Genomic DNA, 19,004 nt, shown 5'->3' with positions numbered 1-19,004 from the left:
GAGGATAACATTTCCAGCACCCTAATAAGTTTTTTTTTTTAATACCATGTCAATGATAAAATGATATGCCCCTCGATTAAAACAATGATGTACATAGTATTGTGTCAAGGCATTTTCCTTAAATCATGGGGAATTAATGTTTTAAATCTTGAAATTAAGCACTTATTAAGGAAAGAGGTGTGTTTTCAGGTAAATAATAATAATAATAATAATAAGGACATACCAAAGGTGGTGTGTTTCACAGGATCTCCACTGGAGCAGGTTGGAGCAGGAGGGAGGGAACAGCATTACCTGCTCGTTCACTTTTCCTCCACCCACATCCCCCCATCTTGCAGGGATTTATAATTACAAACCCAAATTCTCATTATTATGAGTACTACCAATCGCTCTTTAAAATACACAGTCACAAGAGCTCGCAATAGAGGGGCTGGACGCTATTATTAGCCTGTGCTCCAGTGTTTTCCGGACACAGCCGAACACACCCGCCAGATCCCGAGAGTGTGTGTGGACCAAGTGTTGGAGATGCTGGTCGCTCAGAGAGGAGCCACCGCGGACAGGGAGACACACGGATACCGCTGCCTTACCGGGAACATTTACTGACACAAGAGAGAGAAAAAAAAGTCCGAGCAGCACAACCAGAGGATTATACTTGGAGGAACTCCTAAGCGTGCTTCACCGGACCCTTTTTCCAGTTTATTAAGCGAGTGTTGCGGGACTGAAGGAATTGGGAGACTCTTGTGAAGTGTGTTATCTTGGAGACCTCTCTGCTCTTGTGAATATCCCCTGCGAAATGCAAACGTTTGGGAAACCCTAGAAAATGGTGAGTTCTGCAGCTTTAAATGCTCTTGCTCGGCGGGGTTAGGTGCTGGTGTGCGGTGTGAAGTGACAGAGAGGCAGGGGCTTCATGGTGCATGAGTGACATCTGTGCAGGGAGATGACCGTCCTGCAGCCCGGCCGCGCAGCCTCCTGTCAACTGACTCCGCATTAGTCCTGTTACTCAGAAAACTGATGACGATGATGATGATGATGGTGACTGCACGACTTTTCCAAATACATCATATTCCGACAAGTCCAATCAACACTTTGATTTGACTTGACAGCCTTTCACGGAGCCCCGATGCGTGCCGTCCTCTCCGCTGTGGAGACACGCCAAACTGCCATTCAGAAATGTGTCACTAAATGCAGCCGCGTCTATCGGCTAAATGACAGAGCTGACGGAATATGGCATAATAGCTTTTCTGAATCGATGGGAGCCATTGTTGACTTCGGCGTACACAGGATTCACCAAACGGCGTTTCCTTCGATAAAATTCCCACTTTTATAAATGGTTCACGCTTGCTCGTCGCTGCGCTGCGAGGTTGTGTTTTAGCGGAGGGAGACGAGGCGATCACAGGCGAACCAGTTGTAAAAGTTAAAATTTTAATGACATTTGAGCTGATCGGTGGATTATATTTGCGCCGATTTTAAGAACGCATCGAAATTACCTAGTTAAAGTCTTTGTTCCTATGTTGGAGTGTATCTCTTGGCCGAGAACCAAGGATTCATTAATTTTGCCAGATTATTTTAATGGAGTTCGGCGTGACCGTCTCTCCACATCAGAGAACGGCACGTATATCGCGGCCGCGGCCAGTCCGCACTGTGCCATGCATCAATAATTTGACCAGTCAAGTCATCGCCTACATGTTCATCTCGTCCCAGAAAGTGTAGCAATATACGTAGCCTATATATTTTTTGTCAAAGTTATACAAAATAGTTAAACACGCCTCGTTAATTTGTATTTTTTTTATGCGGATATGTATTCGTTTCTATATTTTAATTGTCGTAACGCTCCATCTGAAGTCTGAGCTTTTCTGTGCGAGCACCGCAGGCGTGTAACCAAGACAGATGATTCTGTCATCCAAAATAAAGTCTCTTCTGTGGATTGCTCCCGCGACAGAAAACGCAGCTGAGAAATTGGGGATTCGTGTCGACTCGGTGTGATGCATTTATTTATGCAGTTATGCGTTTGACCCCTTGAGAAAATTGCGCGACTTTGCCTCTGATCTGCAGACTACGCCTGCACACCCACAGCTGTCAAAACACACTCCATTTCATCACTGCAACATGGAAAATTTAACGCCAAGGCACATAATGTAAGAATAACAACAACAATATTAATGTCTGGAGCTACAATGCATTATTTATTTATATGGATGTTCTGTCTAGAAAAATAGATTCCTAGGCGTAGCTGTTGCTACTTTGCTCAGCCACATTCGCCCTGCTCTCCATTGTGTTTCTCTCTGGCAGCCCGTCTCTCTCCATCCAACACGCTTGCAATCGTTAGCCAGTTATTGTTTGACTTTTCTTTTCCGTACAGGCTTGTTCTCCGGTGCTTAATTTTTTTTTATTATCACTTTTTTTTCGAAAGCAAGAACGGCAAGGCGAGCTGCCTTGTTCCTGCTCCGGCTGCACATCTCAAATGCATCAGGGAGAGGAGGAAGAATAAGATGAGCGCATGGATTTCTCTGAAACAGTGATAATTGGCTGTCAGTTCACCTGGGTTTGACAGACCTCTGGTTAATGAGAGAGAGAGAGAGAGAGAGAGAGAGAGAGAGAGTGTAAAGTTAGGTAGGAGAGTAGGAAAGGAGGAGGGAGCGAGTGAGGGAAGTGAGCAAGAGCTTCAGATGGAGATGAGGAGGAGAGAGAGGGAGAGGGAGGGGAGGATGGAGAGAGGTCGAGTCAGAGGGAGAGAGAGAGAGAGAGAGAGTGGTAGAGAGAGAGGTGGAGAGAGAGAGAGAAAGAGAGGCAGCTTGTTCTTTTCTGCTTCTTGTTGGTCTGTCTTGATAAGGGCGTCAGCTAAATGCCAGCGCTGTGAATGTATGATGGAAGGCATCAGAGTGTGTTGCAGTGTACATCTTAATGAGGCTGCATGCACGCACGCACACACACACACACACACACACACACACACACACACACACACACGCGCACACATCTGCTCTGTTACACAAACACATTCACTCTGTTACACACTCAAACATACACACACATCCACTCTGTTCTTCGGTTACACACACACACACACACAGACACATCCACTCTGTTACACAAGATATTCACAATTACATACATGCACATACACATGTTGATGATGTCATACACACATATCCACTCTATTACCAACACACACACACACACACACACACACACACATCCACACTGTCAGATGCATCCATACTGTTACACACAAATATTTTCACAAGTACCCACACACACACACACACACACACACACACACACACACACACACACACACACATTGACTATGTCATGCCCCCACATCCACTCTGTTACACTCACATGGACTTCATTATACACTGCCACACTGCCACACACACACTGACTATGTTACACACACATCCACACTGTTACACACACATCCACACCGTTACACAAACCCACACTGCCACACACACACTGACTATGTTACACACACATCCACACTGTTACACACACATCCACACTGTTACACACACATCCACACCGTTACACAACCCCACAGTGCCACACACACACTGACTGTTACACACACATCCACACTGTTACACAAACCCACACTGCCACACACACACTGACTGTGTTACACACACATCCACACTGTTACACACACATCCACACCGTTACACAACCCCACAGTGCCACACACACACTGACTGTTACACACACATCCACACTGTTACACAAACCCACACTGCCACACACACACTGACTGTGTTACACACACATCCACACTGTTACACACACATCCACACCGTTACACAAACCCACAGTGCTACACACATACTGACTGTGTTACACACACATCCACACTGTTACACACACACATGCACACTGTGCCTGCTGCTGTATCAAGCTGAATATGAGCAGATTTTATAGCTCCTTTGCATTGATGGCTAAATGTGAAAATTGGCGTTTAGGTTTCCAGGTGTGAAGTTTCCCGGCTCGTTGGGGAACGTGATGGACGGCGTGTCGATGTGTGAACAGGCTGAACGTGGCGCTGCTTTTGTTGACGTTATTCCAGATTAAAGACAGACTGTGCTGTCACATGCAGAGGGCTGACCCAGACTCAAGCGGGAGGCAGTGATTGGGTGGGCGGGTGGGTCGGGCAGGTCAATAGCTGCAGCGCTGGGTATGATGTCACCGCCCATGTGGGCCGATGCCAGACGCTGACACATCCCCGGTGACGGCACCGATGCGCTCATTGGCGTGGGAGAGCGGCGTTTGCCGGGCCTCCTCCCCCCCGGTCTTCATGTTTCTCGGGCTGGCGGCGACGCTCTTTGTAGAGAGACGGTTTCAAGTCAAACCGCTCTTTTAAGTTTGTGCACGGTTCTCTGCTCTGTGATCTGCTTCCATATGTCAGCTTGTTGTGAAGCCGTGACGCCACAGCTCCTGCTGCAGAGGAGCAGCCTGCTCGTGTCTTCCCACAGGCAGTGAACGTTACCTGAGCGCCAAAATTCATCTTTTTTTCCAACATTTTTCAACGCCATTTTCATCCACAAGTTTATGAAAGGCTGCCATTTGGCCTGTGGACCCATGAGTTCACCTCCAGTTAAGGAATGATTGGGATTTATCAATAAATGCATTTGAATATGATGGGAACCATGTGCCTCTGATCAATACGTTGGTAACTGTCTGTTTGTGAAGCTGAATGAGGAAACTCACATGTATTCAAGAATTAACTGATAAATGAGGCCCACTGTCTTGGTTATGCATCAACTGTGTTACTCACTCATACACGCTGTTAACACATGCTGACAGCCCCACATACACACTGTTATGTGACCATCAGCACTGTTACGCACACACACACACACACACACACACACACTGTTGTTGCTGCTTGGCAGGCGGCACTGTTCTGATCTTTGAAATGTATTGACAAACCAGGATTATTCATCAACAGAGACATATTGGTAGTGGCAGATTGTTCATTCATTCATCCTCAGTTTCACTTAAAGACCCCATGAGATGGACTCTTACTGTCTTGATTTGTTTGTATTTCCTGTTGAAACAGGAAGTTTGGTGCTGGGACGGATCGTTCACACGTGCAAAACGACAGGATCTCAGTTTGGGAGAGAAACACAGTTTTATTTGAAGGGATGAGGTGGATGACAGTCGATTTGTGAAGGTTTTATTGGTTGAAATTTTAATGTACACTCACTGGTGCAGGATCATGTCACTTTTTAAGAGACTTTAAAAGCTGCTTTATTCAGAATAGGTCTGAAATCGGTTAATCAATTAGTTAAGCAACTGAAAATTAATCAATTATATTGCTAATCCATTTATTGCTTTAGTCATTATATCAAGTAAAAGGACCAAACACTGGCTGGTTACAGATTCACAAATGCCAAGAACTCATTAATCATTTCCCCAGTTTATATTCTTCTACCATGAATTTTTTTGTTTTGTTTTGTGTTGTTTTTGGCTGCTGTTCAGACAAAGGAAGCAATTTTAAGATATGGGTTTGGACTCTGGGAATAAACACATAATAACCCAGATTTATCAACAGTGAAAATAATTGGTAGTTGCAGCCCGATTGCAAAATTGAATGCTGATCAAAATGAAAACCGTTCAACCAACAAAAACATGGAATTAGCATGTTTGGTGCGCTTTTTTTTTTTTTTTTTTTTTTTTTTTTTTAAGTCGTAACAGTCCTCTCATTTTTCACCCGTCTTTGCCCCTTTAACAATACGAGTTAAAGGTGATGGATACATTTATCTGAACGTTATACCCCCATCTAGTGGATGTGGGGGGAACTGCAGGCAGAGCAGCATCATGGGCTGAATGTTTACCAGTGAGAAATGAACTCAGTCTTTATAATTAACGTGCTGTTTGCATCGTACACTGCCAGTGTTTGTTTTTTTTTTTAACTTCCTGTGAGCTTTCTTGATCAGATAAGTGTGACATTTCTGACGGACGTAACCTCGAAACGGGACCCCTCCGCCTCGTGGCTCGTTTTGTTTGGGAAAGATGTTCATGTTTACCTCAGAAATTATTCTGCCATCGTCGCTCGTGTTGTTGCTCGCTGCTGACTTTATCAAAGCCCAGCTAGCTACTGAATGAGCTCGTAATGCCTCGGCACCACAATGTGCAAAAAACATAAAACTCAGTCCGACTGTAATAAACTGAAGTCTAAACTCTCAGCTGAGCATTTCCAGTGGACTTTTTTTTTTGTTTAAAAAATGCCTGCAGACATTAAAAACAGGCTCAAGATGATTTTTCAACCCCCAGACACTGATTGAATGTTCACATTTAGATTTTTTATTATATCTGTCAGTTCACAAAGAGCATTCAGCAGCTGTGTACAGTCAAAATGTTGATTTAAAACAAACAAACAAACAAAAAACATAAGGGTTACCTCTGCCAGCTGATTTGACCACAGACTGCCACTCATTTGAAGCGATGCGCTCCACATTAACTGGTACCGCTGTGCACTGCTGTGACATTTTACCGTGACTTGACATTTAAGGTTATAGTGTATGTGGTCAGATGTACTGTGTGTGTGTGTGTGTGTGTGTGTGTGTATCATGAGATCAGAGGCAGTGTGGGTTAGGACGCCTCTCGCAAACACCACTGGCTTAAACCGACGAGACAGGAATATAATTTGCGTGTACAGTAGCCGCCAGAGGTTTGGACACACCTGCTCCTTCAATGTTTTTTTTCTTTTATTTGATTATTTTGCAAACTGTACCGTAGATTAATACAACATCAAAACTATGAACGAACACAAATGGGATTATATAGAAACAAAAGTGTTAACCAAACCAGAATTTGTTTTGATAAAAAAAATAAAGAAAAAAAGAAATGACAAGGCGTGTCCAAACGTATAGATGCACATAAATGGAATAAAGGTGCTTTTTATTTTTTATTGTTTTAAATGAGCATTGTATCACAACAGTAGACTTTGAACATTTAAGTGCAAGTGCAGTTTCTTATTTTGTATGAATGCACATCACCGCTGCTATTACAATGTTCTGGAAGCTTCTTGTTGGCAGCCCCGATATAATTATAATAATAATATAATTCCATATATGATATTTTACATGAAACATTTGATGTGTGGAAATGAGATCTTCATGTAGACCAAATTTGACCTTCCAGCGCCATTTGACTTTAGAGAAATATCTTCACATTGATCAATATCGCCTCACTTTCAAGCCAAAACTGAACAAATCATGCAGCTGCTTTAATAAATTAGCATTTTATAAGACTAATTTCACCTGAGGCTGCTGCTGTTTGTGTCACTGAGCTGCTCAAATGGTTACCAAGTTTTTTTTTTTTTCTTTTTTTTAATACAGTGATTTTTGGTGAAAAATCAGTCCTACACTCAGCCTCTTCCTCACTGACTGCCAAACTGGCAACCGGCTTGAGCCCCGCCCCCGAGGTGGACGTGGTTTCAATGCTGTAATACGATTGGCTTGGTGTGTTGTCCGCTGACAAAAATCAACAGAACCTGCATTTTGGACCCATCAACACTGAAAAAAACCCAAGAAATCATAGCCAATCAGTCGATTTTTAAACCTTCATGTTAATAAAATCTCACGTCCATCACCTTCAAACATCCTGTCGGCCGTAGATTCAGGAGGTTCTCTGTATTTCAGCTGAAACAAACAAAAACAAAAACACAATTAAATACAAATAAAGACAAACTGTCGGGTCGTTTCCTGCCTTCCCCATCATGCAGTGCAGGTGGGCTCCAGCCTTCCGTCACCGTTGTTTTCCCGTTTTGAGCTGCAGACCTGACTGATGGCTGTGCGATGCTGCGGCTGAGAGGGAGGACCGCGGGCGGCCGACGGCGCGCGGACCAACCGCCGCAGCCCTCGGCGGATTTGCCCACACATCTGTTTTCATTTAAGGCCCCGGCTACTGGTGTCGCCACGTGGGCCGCCTCACCCCCACCCCGCCCCCGTCCTTTCCTCAGTGATAAATTGTGTGTAATTTCAGGGATGAACAGGCATGAAAACATATGGGCGTGGAGGGCTGCTGTATTTTGACAACGTTCCTCTGGTCTGCTGTATATCCTCAGCCGGGCCGGGGTCTCCGCACTCCACACACTCCTCGCAAAAAGGGTCACACACAGCACTGGGAAGTGGTTATTTTGGCTCGTACCGCTGCAAACCCCCGTGCTTTATGTTGTGTGAGACCACTGAGGTGCTGCAAAACGGCTTTCCATCAACATTAATGAACGCAATATTAAAGGAATATTTAAGGATCCACACTGCTGATTTATTGTTTTTTTTTTTATTATTTATTTAACATTGCATCAAGTTTGTGTTAATTTTTCTGAAGATATATATTTCTCCTAGTGTTTCCTAAAGAAAAGGCCTTTTGACCATAAGGATGTGGGCTGTGACAATCTGAGCATAATCAATAAGTAATGTTCAATCAGCATGGTGCCAATGAGCAAGGCACTTCTTTTCTAACGGCTCCTTGCTGCCATCGAAAGACCCAAGATTTATGATGAGACGAGTTCAAACTTGCAGCTTCTTGCGAAAGAAAGTCGGTCTGCAGCGTTCAGCCTGCCAGTTTGCACCGATGAGTTTTGTTTCCATTCTTTCCTGTGAGCTTCTTCGAACTGCTGGCTTTTCAGGCTTTTTTGGGTGATATAATTTGTAGGGTCGTAAAATATGAATGAGGACAGTTGCATGTCTGGTATTAATGAAACGGTGAAGATGCAAAGATGCGGGCGTTAAATTTATGCCATGAACAGCAGACAGGATATCTCCTCTCTTTTGCTGGTTTCTCTCGTCTATTTTCTGTTGTCGTAACTCACTTGTTGACGGCTGACTTCGCTACGAGCTGATTGGCTGTTGAAACAGGTGAAAACAGGTGCCTCATGTCCTAAAACCAGCCGCTGGTGACTTGACAAAAACAGCCAAATTTCCGAGCAGTTGATGTTCAGCAGAAGAAAACACCACCCTGGTAATAACAGCATTTGGTTTTCACAGACGCATGCACACCCTGCCCGCCATTTTCCGAAATGCAATACAGATATTCCACTTAAGAGACTGATTCGTTTTAAAGAGTGCGCCGTGTTACAGGGATATACTGAAATTCAGTTTACCGCGATTCAAAAATGTGATGATACATATCGTGGGACAGAAAAATAAATCATGGTGTAGTATCCACGGACGAAACGGCGTTCCCATCAAAATTTCACAAACTGTTCAGCATAAGCCGATTAATTACATTTTGTCATGATTTTTAAATTTACATTTTAACGAGTCAGCGTCTTTGCTAGAAAAGGTTTGCGGCTCAGAAAAATTCATTCAATATTTGGTGACTTTTAAATTTGTTGCGTCGGGTTGTGGTTGAAGCTCACGCTGTGTATGAAGTGGTGCTGTGAAATGAGCGTGTCGTCGATGTGAAGTCATAGAGGAAGTGGTGTTGATGTGTGATTTGATAAACAGGCTGTCCGTCAGCAGAGCGGGGGAGTGATTTCACAGCAGCGGGCCCCTGCGCCGCTCCTTGTGGCCGTGAAAGCGCAGTGTGTGTCGCTGACATGTCACGCCATTGTTCCCGCGCTGATTGACCCATCTGCAGAACAGTCCAGGTTCTCCGCTTTCATTTCCACAATAGCATGGAGCCACAATGGCCGCGCTCTTTCAGCGAGCCCCTCCATTGTTCACGGCTGTGTTGTTCGGGCCGTCGCGCGGCTGGCCATGTTGTTGTTTCATCTCCCCACAGAGCGAGGACATGATCCCATCAGCCAGCGCCAGACCTGTGATTTCCCCGCTGTGACACAGAATGACTGCTGGGATCAAAAAGGAGCTCGCTGATGGCTGCTGTGCCTGAGCGGGTCTGAAGTCGCAGCGGCGGCGAGCGCCACGGTGACTCATTTCCAGAATTTGGCTTGTTTTCACCGTGTTGAAACAAGTAAATAAATGCAAATAAACGAGGATAAAAAAAAATCATCAGTGTTTATCACTGGTGTAGTTTGTGTGTGATCTTGAGCTGCTCACACTTCAGATCCTTCAAAAGGGTCATAAGTGCCTGAAGCGAACAGGGTTTTCATCACAAAGCCATCAAACCACTTTCAAAGTTGTGAAGCTGCAGGTTGTAAAGGGTGGGAAGGGTTGATAACACAAATGCAGGAGGTCAGTGATTTCCTGATGACTGTAAGGATGTTAGATAAAGTAATAACTCGCTGTAAAGTCATCAGAGATCCCTAAAAGGTCAAAGGTGAAACCTGTTGATGCACTTAAATATATTATTAAAAAGAAAAACATTATCATATGATTACAGTGATTATTATTTTGTAAGATGTAATGTTGTGTAATAGATTATGTAACTGGGAAATAATCTAAAACCTGAGATGAATAACTTGCAACATTGTTAAATCATTTGTTAAAAATCTGTTGGTCAGTAATAATTTAATATTTTATGGCTGCAACTCATTTTAAAATCAATCAAGCGATTTGTTGAGTCTGACCTCCATCCATAAATAATAATGATGATAATAATAATAACAATAATAATAATAATAATAATAATAATTTTCTAATGATGTAAAACAGAGTAAACAAGCAAAAGTTGTTTTTTTGTTTTTTTTTTTTAGTTGATAAGAAAGTTGACTAGACAGACTAATAACTGATCAAATTTATAATTGATTACTTTTCTGTCAGTTGAATTATGATTGATCAACTGATGGTTCAGTGCCAGTGATGTTACATTATGTGACATTATCTTGAGGTTTATTTAAAGTCTTAGCAGAACATTGTGTCACTTTTTTTTTGGAAACTTTATTTATAAATTTTTCAGAAAATAAACATACAAACATGAAAACACATATCCCTCTCCCCCCTGGACATCCTCCAAAATAAGAACAGACTAGACAAAGAAAAGAAAAAAAAAATAATAGTAATAATCTTAATAGGATATTTGATGCAAGTCGCACTTTGAAGCGAGCGCCGTCGGCAGGCACAGAGGAAGCCGGCCTTTGTAGCCGCGCTAATGACACTTTTAAATATCGGCGTTTAAATGTGGCGTTTTCCCGTCAAAATGTTTCAGTTAATTCAGATCAGTGGTTGAGAGGCGGCGCCAGGCTTTCAGGTCTGTGTTTAACAGGATGACCTGTTGATGCAGTCGACTCCTTCACCCTCCTCGTGTGTAAAGACACTCACCGGACAGTTTATCAGTCCCAGGTTGGACCTCCTTTAGCCTGCAGAACTGCCTTAGTTCTTGGTGGCAGAGATCCAACAAGGTGCTGGAAATGTTCCTCAGAGGTTTTGGTCCATATTGACACGACAGCATCACGCAGCTGCTGCACGTCCATGATGCCAATCCGCCGTCCCACCGCGTCCCAAAGCTGCTCTGCTGGCCTGAGATCTGCTGACTGGAGGCCGTGTGAGTCCAGTGAACCCACTGTCATGGTCAGGAAACCAGTTTGAGATGATCTGAGCTCTGTGACGTGGTGTGTTCTCCTGCTGGAGGTAGCCGTCAGAAGACGGTCCACTGTGGTCATGTGGTCAGGCCGGCTGTGGCGTTTAAACGAAGCTCAGTTGGTGCTGAGAAAACCTCCTCCACACCGTCTCAGCAGCAGTTCCTGAACCGCTGATCCAAGGCAGGACGGATCCAGGCCGTCATGATGCTGACGCCAAATTCTGACCCGACCGTCCAAATCGAGACTCATCAGACCAGGTGATGTTTGTCCAACCTTCTGCTGTCCGGTTTCGGTGAGTCGTGTGAACTGCAGCCTCAGTTTCCTGTCCTTGGTCTGGTCTTCTGCTGCTGCAGCCCGTCTGCTTCAGGGTTCCTCGTGTTCTGCCTTCAGAGATGCTCTCCTGCAGGCCTTGGCTGGAACGACTGGCTATTTGAGCTCCTGTTTCCTCTCTGTCAACTGGAACCAGTCTGCCCATTCTCCTGTGACAGGGGTAGGCCATCCTGTGCCATGGAGAGCTGGGAGTCTACAGGTTTTCACTCCAACCAAAACCTCCACCAGGCGATTTCACTGATGATCTCATTTTCAAGTAGAGAAGAGGAACTAATCACGAAAACCTGCAGCCTCTAAGCCCCCCATGCCACACGGTTGCCTCCCCCCGTCCTGTGATCTCCTGTGGCATCAACAAGTCCTGTTCATCCAGAGAACCGCCACTCACCGGGTGTTTTCTCTTTTTCCGATCATTCTCCAGAGATGGTTGTGCATGAAAACCTCAGACCAACAACGATGCCACGTTCAAAGTCACTTAAATCCCCTTTCTTCTCCGTTCTGATGCTCGGTTTGACCTTCAGCAGATCATCTCGATTGTGTCTACAGGCCTAAATGCATTGAGCTGCTGTCGTGTGATTGGCTGATTAGATATTTGTGTTAACGAGCAGGTGAACAGGTGGACCTAATAAAGTGGCCGGTGAGTTTATTTCAAAGTTGCTGCTGCAGCCTCTCTCTTAAAGCTCGTTCCTGCTGAACATCAGTGAATAAGGCTGATGGCTGAGACGTGGGCTGATGCCGGTGTTGGTTCCCTGTTGCTTTGTGCTGCAGACTTTGACCTATATGTTTTTGTTTTTTTTGAAGGCTGGCACCAATAAGACGGTTGCCTGAAGTTGCTGCTGGCCCGTATTTTTGTGCAGACGTTGAACACGGCTGAGCAGGGTGGAGGATGAAGTGTTTACGTTGAATGAAACGTTGAAGTGTTTCATTTGTGTCCTCGCTGCCGTATTTCACGGGTGAGCAGATGACAGTGGTGAGGGCGTGACCCCGAGGCGCTCCGGGACGTCTCCTGCATGCCAACGGGACAGAGAAAATCTTCCCTCATCATCAGTTCAAGGCTAAACGCTGGATTAGTGCCTGACAGATATGCATTTTTACTTTTATTTTTTATATTTTTGTTTGAAGGCCGACAGCAGTGCCCTTAGTGTCCTTATCTTGGATAGAGAGCTGAAACAATTCACTCAGTTGTAAGAAATAAAATTAACTGATTATGATTTTGATCATTTTTTAAATCAAAGATTTTGCAGGTTATAGCTTCACAAATGCCCGGATCCTCTCGCTTTTCTCGGTTTTATGTCATTACAAAATACTGCAGGAAAACTGTGACGTTAAACACAGAAACAGTCGTGGTTTCAGATCCAGCCCAGTTTTACTCGGTGAATGAGGCCCGCTAGTTTATGTTTTATATGTTTATATGTTTATATCTGACTGTGTCGATCTTATCCACGTCTGCCTGATGAGGCTGTCGCACTTCTTTTGTTCTTTTGTCTAAAGACCCTACTTTTTAATCTGGCTTTTATTTTGGAGTAATGTTATTGCCTCAGTTTTTCAGTTTATTCATTCATTTTCAAATTTATTTTGTTGCCGTATTTATTTGTTTTCAACATTTTACAGTCTTTGTAGCTGTATTTTTTTAGTATAGTATAATCTCTTATTGTTGTTAATTGTTTTTTTTTATTTTTGTTTGTGTTCTTTTAATCTTGCAGCGTGAAGACCTTCGGGCTGCACGCTTGTCTGGAAGGTGCTACATAAATAAATCTGAGCTGAGTTTTGGGAATACAATCAGGAATTTTTGCAGGTTACAGCAGTTTGTGGGACTACCTGCTTTCTACATGTTCTACTTTATTTATTTGTTTATTTATTTGTTTATTGCGGGTCAGACACAGAAAGCAATTTGAAGGATCACTTTGGGTGTGACAGGCATTTGTCATTGTTTTTAACATTTCATAGATATGGAAAAATAATCACCAGATTAATTGACAATAAAAATATCCATGACGTTTTCATGTTGGCGCCCGTCTCTCTCTCTCTCTCTCTCTCTCTCTCTCTCTCTCTCTCTCTCTCTCTCTCTCTCTCTCTCTCTCTCTCTCTCTGTGTATGTGTGTGTATTCACTATCTTGAGAGCACATTTGCTGAAGAAGCAGCACAGAACAGAACCTTCATATTTAGCCCACATGTTCCCTCTGGAGAAAAAGATCTGATTACATTTCAGAGCACCTTGCTGCATACATTTGCATATTAATGAGGGAAAAAATATCTTAACACTACAATAACTTACACTAAGTCCTTAATGCTCGAAGAAATTAAGTGCATGTTAATACCTCCTTTGAGTTATGTGAAGTCAAGTAACATTCAAATATTTGCCTGTTGGCTCATCAGTTGTCTTAATTCATTAATTGACTAATTAGTGAAGTGGTTGTGTTCAATGTGGCTCGGTGATTACAGAGAGACGCTGGGCTTTGCAAGTGGCACTTATCTGAATTTAGTGCTGCAGCTTATGATCATTCTTATTTTTAATTAATCTATTAAGTATTTTTTCGGATTTATCATTAGAAAAGTAATTATTGAAGCTTAACAGGTTTGACCAGCCTAAAAAAAAACAAAAAAAGAAGAAGAAGATTTTATAATGATATAAAAAAACAGAAAAGCAAATGCTCTCAGTGTTTGTGAAGCTGCAACAATCTTTGTGGCTTTTACTTGAATGATTTACTAAAAAGAAGAATCAATCATGAAAATGACTGTCAGCAAATTTCCTAATTAATTACACCAGCACTGTTTGAAGAGCCTATAAATATTTAGAATCCATCAATATTTGACCACTTTGTCAAACCTCTGAAACTGAAAATTTGGACCGTCCTGGGACAGTAAAGGCCTGAACGCACTGTAGGTAAGGCTGATGTTCGTCAAACCTGCTTTCCAATCAAATCCATTGTTTTGAGTTGCATGGTTCACACTGCCCGAGTGCTGATGAGCTTCAAACCGCCTGGACGCCGACAGATGTTCAGTTTGGAGGCGTCAAAACTTTCCCTGTAAACGTTTAAGGGCAGCCAACAGCCGCCTGGTAAAAATGTGTCGTCTTCTGAGTGTCTGTTGGGTTCACTGGTCGTTTATTTTTATTTTTAACATTTGAAGTAACTTTACCGGCCGACAACAGGGGAAAGCAGCTGCCTGTCCACTGCATCAGACTTGAGGGCAGCTACAACCTTCATGATCACATTTTGGCGAGAAAACACACCTAGTAAACTAGTGTCCGGTCAACACAATCAGCAGTTCAGCTACCTACAAACTGCTTCCTGGGTTCCTGTGTTTGTGCCCAGCACCTACTGGTGGTTTTTTAATCCGAGTTTATGGATTTTGCAGAACAGTTTCCAAAACTTTATGTTTCAGTTTCTGTTCCTGCTCGGTGAACTGACCGTCTGCTGTCGACTGCTGTGGGTTTTTGGCAGCTGGTTGTTTTCCTGCAACAAACTCCACAGTGGAGCCAAAACAAGTGCTGGTTCTTCTTAAAGTTTAATTTGTAGGCATTTATGCTTTATTTATTTGATGGTCACAGTAGAGAGAGACAGGAGACGACATGCAGCAGAGGGCCTGAGTTCGGATTTGAACCCGGATATGGACGCTGCAGTCAGGGCTTGGTTTTACTGGTACACGCTCTACCACCAGGACGCCCTCCCAGTTTGTCCAGATTTAATCCAACAACACGAACAGCAGGCTAAAACAGTGTTGTTTATTATTTAGTGTTCCCGTCCTCGCCGTATTCGTGGACTGTCTGACTGTTCAAGCTGTTGCTCACATCAGGAAAGAATGGCATAATGATAATGACGATAAATAGACAATAAATAAATAAATACATTGTTGTACTCAACTGGGGTTTAGTTTTCCTCCATGATGTTTCTAATGTTACCTCAAGTATTTCCTAATAACCTTTTTTTTTTTTTTTTTTTTGTCCTAAAGTGCGGCTGCTCCTGTGGTGTTGGCATTTCAGATCTGACGCCCGCAGTGTGCCAGAGCCGCATCAAATGACACCAACATAAAACTATGCAATCAGTCAAACTGCATCACGTCCATCACGTCAGATTGAACCAGATGCCATTTTGCTAAAAGGGCAGTTGTGGCCCCGTACGCCGCAGAGAGTGGAGCTCAGCTCACTTTGAAGTCCGGGTGCATGAAAGGCGTGTTTGGGAGGCGGTCGTGCGTCGGCGTGCGGTCTGAGTCGCTGCTCTTAAGCAGAGTGACGGGCCTTTTTTTTTTTTTTTTAATCTATGAAATGAGTTAGCCCTGCTGGTGGAGGCTGTTCAAGTCTCCGTAATGCGTTCCTCCTGAGGGGAAAGCATGCAATTAAGTGACAGGAGTTTACACTGCTGTTATAAAGTGCCATTTTCTGCCTAATTTCACCTGATGTTCGTTTACCTCATTTACTCAAAAAGTTATTAAAAGTCCCGTGGGTCCGCGGCGCCCCGTGATCCGAGATGAGGCCAGCAGTCGTCTGGTCGTCATAAATTATAAAAAATGTTTTTTTCCTGGCATCAGGTGAACTCCTTTCACCTCGCGTGGCTCCTGCACCAAACATGGCTGTGAACGCACTCGGGCCGCTGTGTATCTGTTTGGATTACCGTCATTTTGCTCGGTTTTTTTTAACGTTCCCCGGGAATGTCATCCCATTTCCTCCCCAGCTTCTCCCCCCCGAGACGGTTCAGCTGATTCACGGCAAGAAAAAAAAAAAAGGCGATGCTGTGTTTAATTATTTTTTTATGAACACCCTTCGCCTTGACTTGCCAGTGATTTGCACTTGGCCATGTGGCTCCTCACTCATGTTGCTCCAAACAGGGAATCGGTCCAAGCGGCAGGCAGAGTCGCTGCTGTAGCTGTGTGCCGGCGCTCAGGAGGAGCCGCTGCAAAACAAATGCTCCTGACAGGCAAACATGGCCACCGGCAGCTATTAGAGAAACACAGCTCCTCTCCTGGAAACACCAGAGGAAAGTTCATCAAGATAAATACAGCGGAGCATGAATTATTTACGTCGGTGCTCTTTTTGGTGAGACGCTGCTGTACAGCCGTGACGCCTAAATGAGATCTGCAGTTGGAAAGACGACAGCGGACAAAACAGTAAATGCAAATCTGTACCTTATTTCTTCTGCTGGTATTTATCTTGGTGGAGATTTCACACTGAACGGCCTCCTGTTAATGTTCAATATTTCTAAATTTGACCTTTTTTATATTCCAAAAATAGGATAAATATTCAGCGTTTTCCGGGGAGTTTTGTGCTTTTCAAGAGCATTTAGACCGTCATGGGGTGCGAAAACTCCCAGAATGCATCTCCTCGAGGCGGGGGGACCACACCTGCTGACGACAGATTGGTGATAGGAAACTTTGGGGTACCGTCGGCCTCTCAGTAGAGAATTAACTTCCAAAAGCGCATCAACAGAACGTGCAAAGAAAATGTCAAGGTTCACCGACGTTTAATAAAAGACTAACATCAGCCTGTGACACTGATCTGGCCCTGAATATCCACCTGCGGCCAAAAAAGGCAAAATATTTCATTTTAATGATAAAAAAAAGAGAGGACAGCAAGCAAATGTAAGCATTTTTGAATCCGTAACCGGCAGGGATGTTTTTACTGGATAAATGACTGAGAAAGTAATTACTCCTCTATCAAAATGAGAATCAGTGATAAATTTACTGACCAGTTCTTTCAAAACCAAACCGGGGTGTGTTCATTTTTTCTCAGAAAGTGTTCAGCAGTGAGAGGACTGAGCGAGGGTGTAGAGCAGCATCTTGTCGCTGTGCCGTCAAAACCTCGTAACTCCAGTTTTGCAGACTGTCATGTTTCAGTTTAGTCTCGGCTGAAGGATCACACGATCACGACGTGATTTCACACCTCGCCGGCCGCAGAAACCTTTTCAAAACAGCTAGATAAGCTCTAAAAAAAAAAAAAAAAAAAAAAAAGGAAAGTTTGGAGCTGCAAGTTTCTCGCCTGACAGTAATAATATGATGTAAAATATCATGATCTGATTATCATGATTAAAATGATGCTGCTCCTCATGTGCTTTAGGTGCTTTTTAACGGCTTGTGAGCGCCACCTGAAGCGAAACGCCGCGCGGTCGCTCGCGGGGGCCGCAGCCCCTCCACAATGACTTGTTGTGCAATGAGGGCTGATATTTATGGCCGTGCCGTGCAGATCCACCGGTGGCAATATGAAAGCTGTAAGGGCAAGTGGATGGAGTGCCTTTTATGGGGTTTTTATGGCGCCTCCCTGTGACAGGATGTGGATAGATGTTGCAGTGACCGGTGGCGCCGCAGAGGCAGGACAGAGTGGACCGTCACACCTTGACATGGCCGGGAGATTGGACCTGAAGTGACTGAGTGAAGTGAATTGATTAGTGCACTGCTTTAGCATTTATCACAGAGACGCTCCTATACACGCCTGTTATAATCGAGGAATGAGGAAATAATCATTATGGGAAAAAATTGACGCCTGGAATTCGGCAGGAAATAACTCAAACTGCAAGAAAAAAAAAAAATGCAATTTCAAAACAGAACAATTTTCGAGGCAAGGTGTTGAGGTAGCAGATCGCTTTGATGTTAATGCCAAAGTGTGTTTTTCCCTTCATGTCGGCACGTCGGCGTCCTGAGTGGGAGATGAGTCCCTCGGATGGCCGGGCTCTCGCTTTAAATTGCGGCTCAGCTCGATTTCAGCCGCTACGTTTAGTTTGTAAACGGTTCGAAAGCGTTCGGAACAGAACACGCGCAGGAAATAAATCGAGAAACTCAAATCGATCGAGCGTTTCACACAGTTTCACTCCAAACTGATGCTACACCGTCGTATTCGTGGTGACGCGCTCAGTCATTTATTAAAGTCCAAGCAAAGTGAAAGCCAACTTTTTTTACAATATGATCAACAAACAAACATCAGGAACTGCATCAATTCAACGTCACGTCCCCGTTAAATAAAATTAATCTTAGATAAAACAGTAAATAATGAATAATAACCACCCCAGCTCACAGTTTACCTGCAGGACCTGTGGGCCTCGGGTCTTTCTTTACATCGCTGGTTATGATTTCACACACGATACGACAGCGTTTCTCAGCCTATTTCAGTCACAGCAAGCTGAAAAGTATGCAAAACCTCGAGTCGATGGACACACACACACACAAACACACACGCACAGCATAAGTGGTTACTGAGAGAGGGAGGGAGAGGGTAATTGTGATTTACCATCAGTGGAAACCTGAGCCTGGGATGATCCACACGGCAGCT

The 19,004-nt window shown here is 43.8% G+C and overlaps 1 protein-coding gene across 1 annotated transcript in view; it reads left to right on the top strand.

The window, feature by feature from the left end:
• The first annotated feature begins 582 nt into the window (after window positions 1-582).
• The window catches only part of ptprfa (protein tyrosine phosphatase receptor type Fa), a 424,230-nt gene continuing 405,808 nt past the window's right edge, over window positions 583-19,004 (top strand). The window contains exon 1 of the mRNA XM_030049234.1: window positions 583-820. The gene's annotated coding sequence lies outside the window, so the exon portion shown is untranslated. The remainder of the gene's footprint in view (window positions 821-19,004) is intronic.

This window comes from Myripristis murdjan, chromosome 4, assembly GCF_902150065.1.
Source record: "Myripristis murdjan chromosome 4, fMyrMur1.1, whole genome shotgun sequence".
Classification (NCBI taxonomy): Eukaryota; Metazoa; Chordata; class Actinopteri; order Holocentriformes; family Holocentridae; genus Myripristis; species Myripristis murdjan.
The sequence above is the reverse complement of the archived record's forward strand: the minus strand, read 5'-3'. Positions and strand labels throughout refer to the sequence as shown.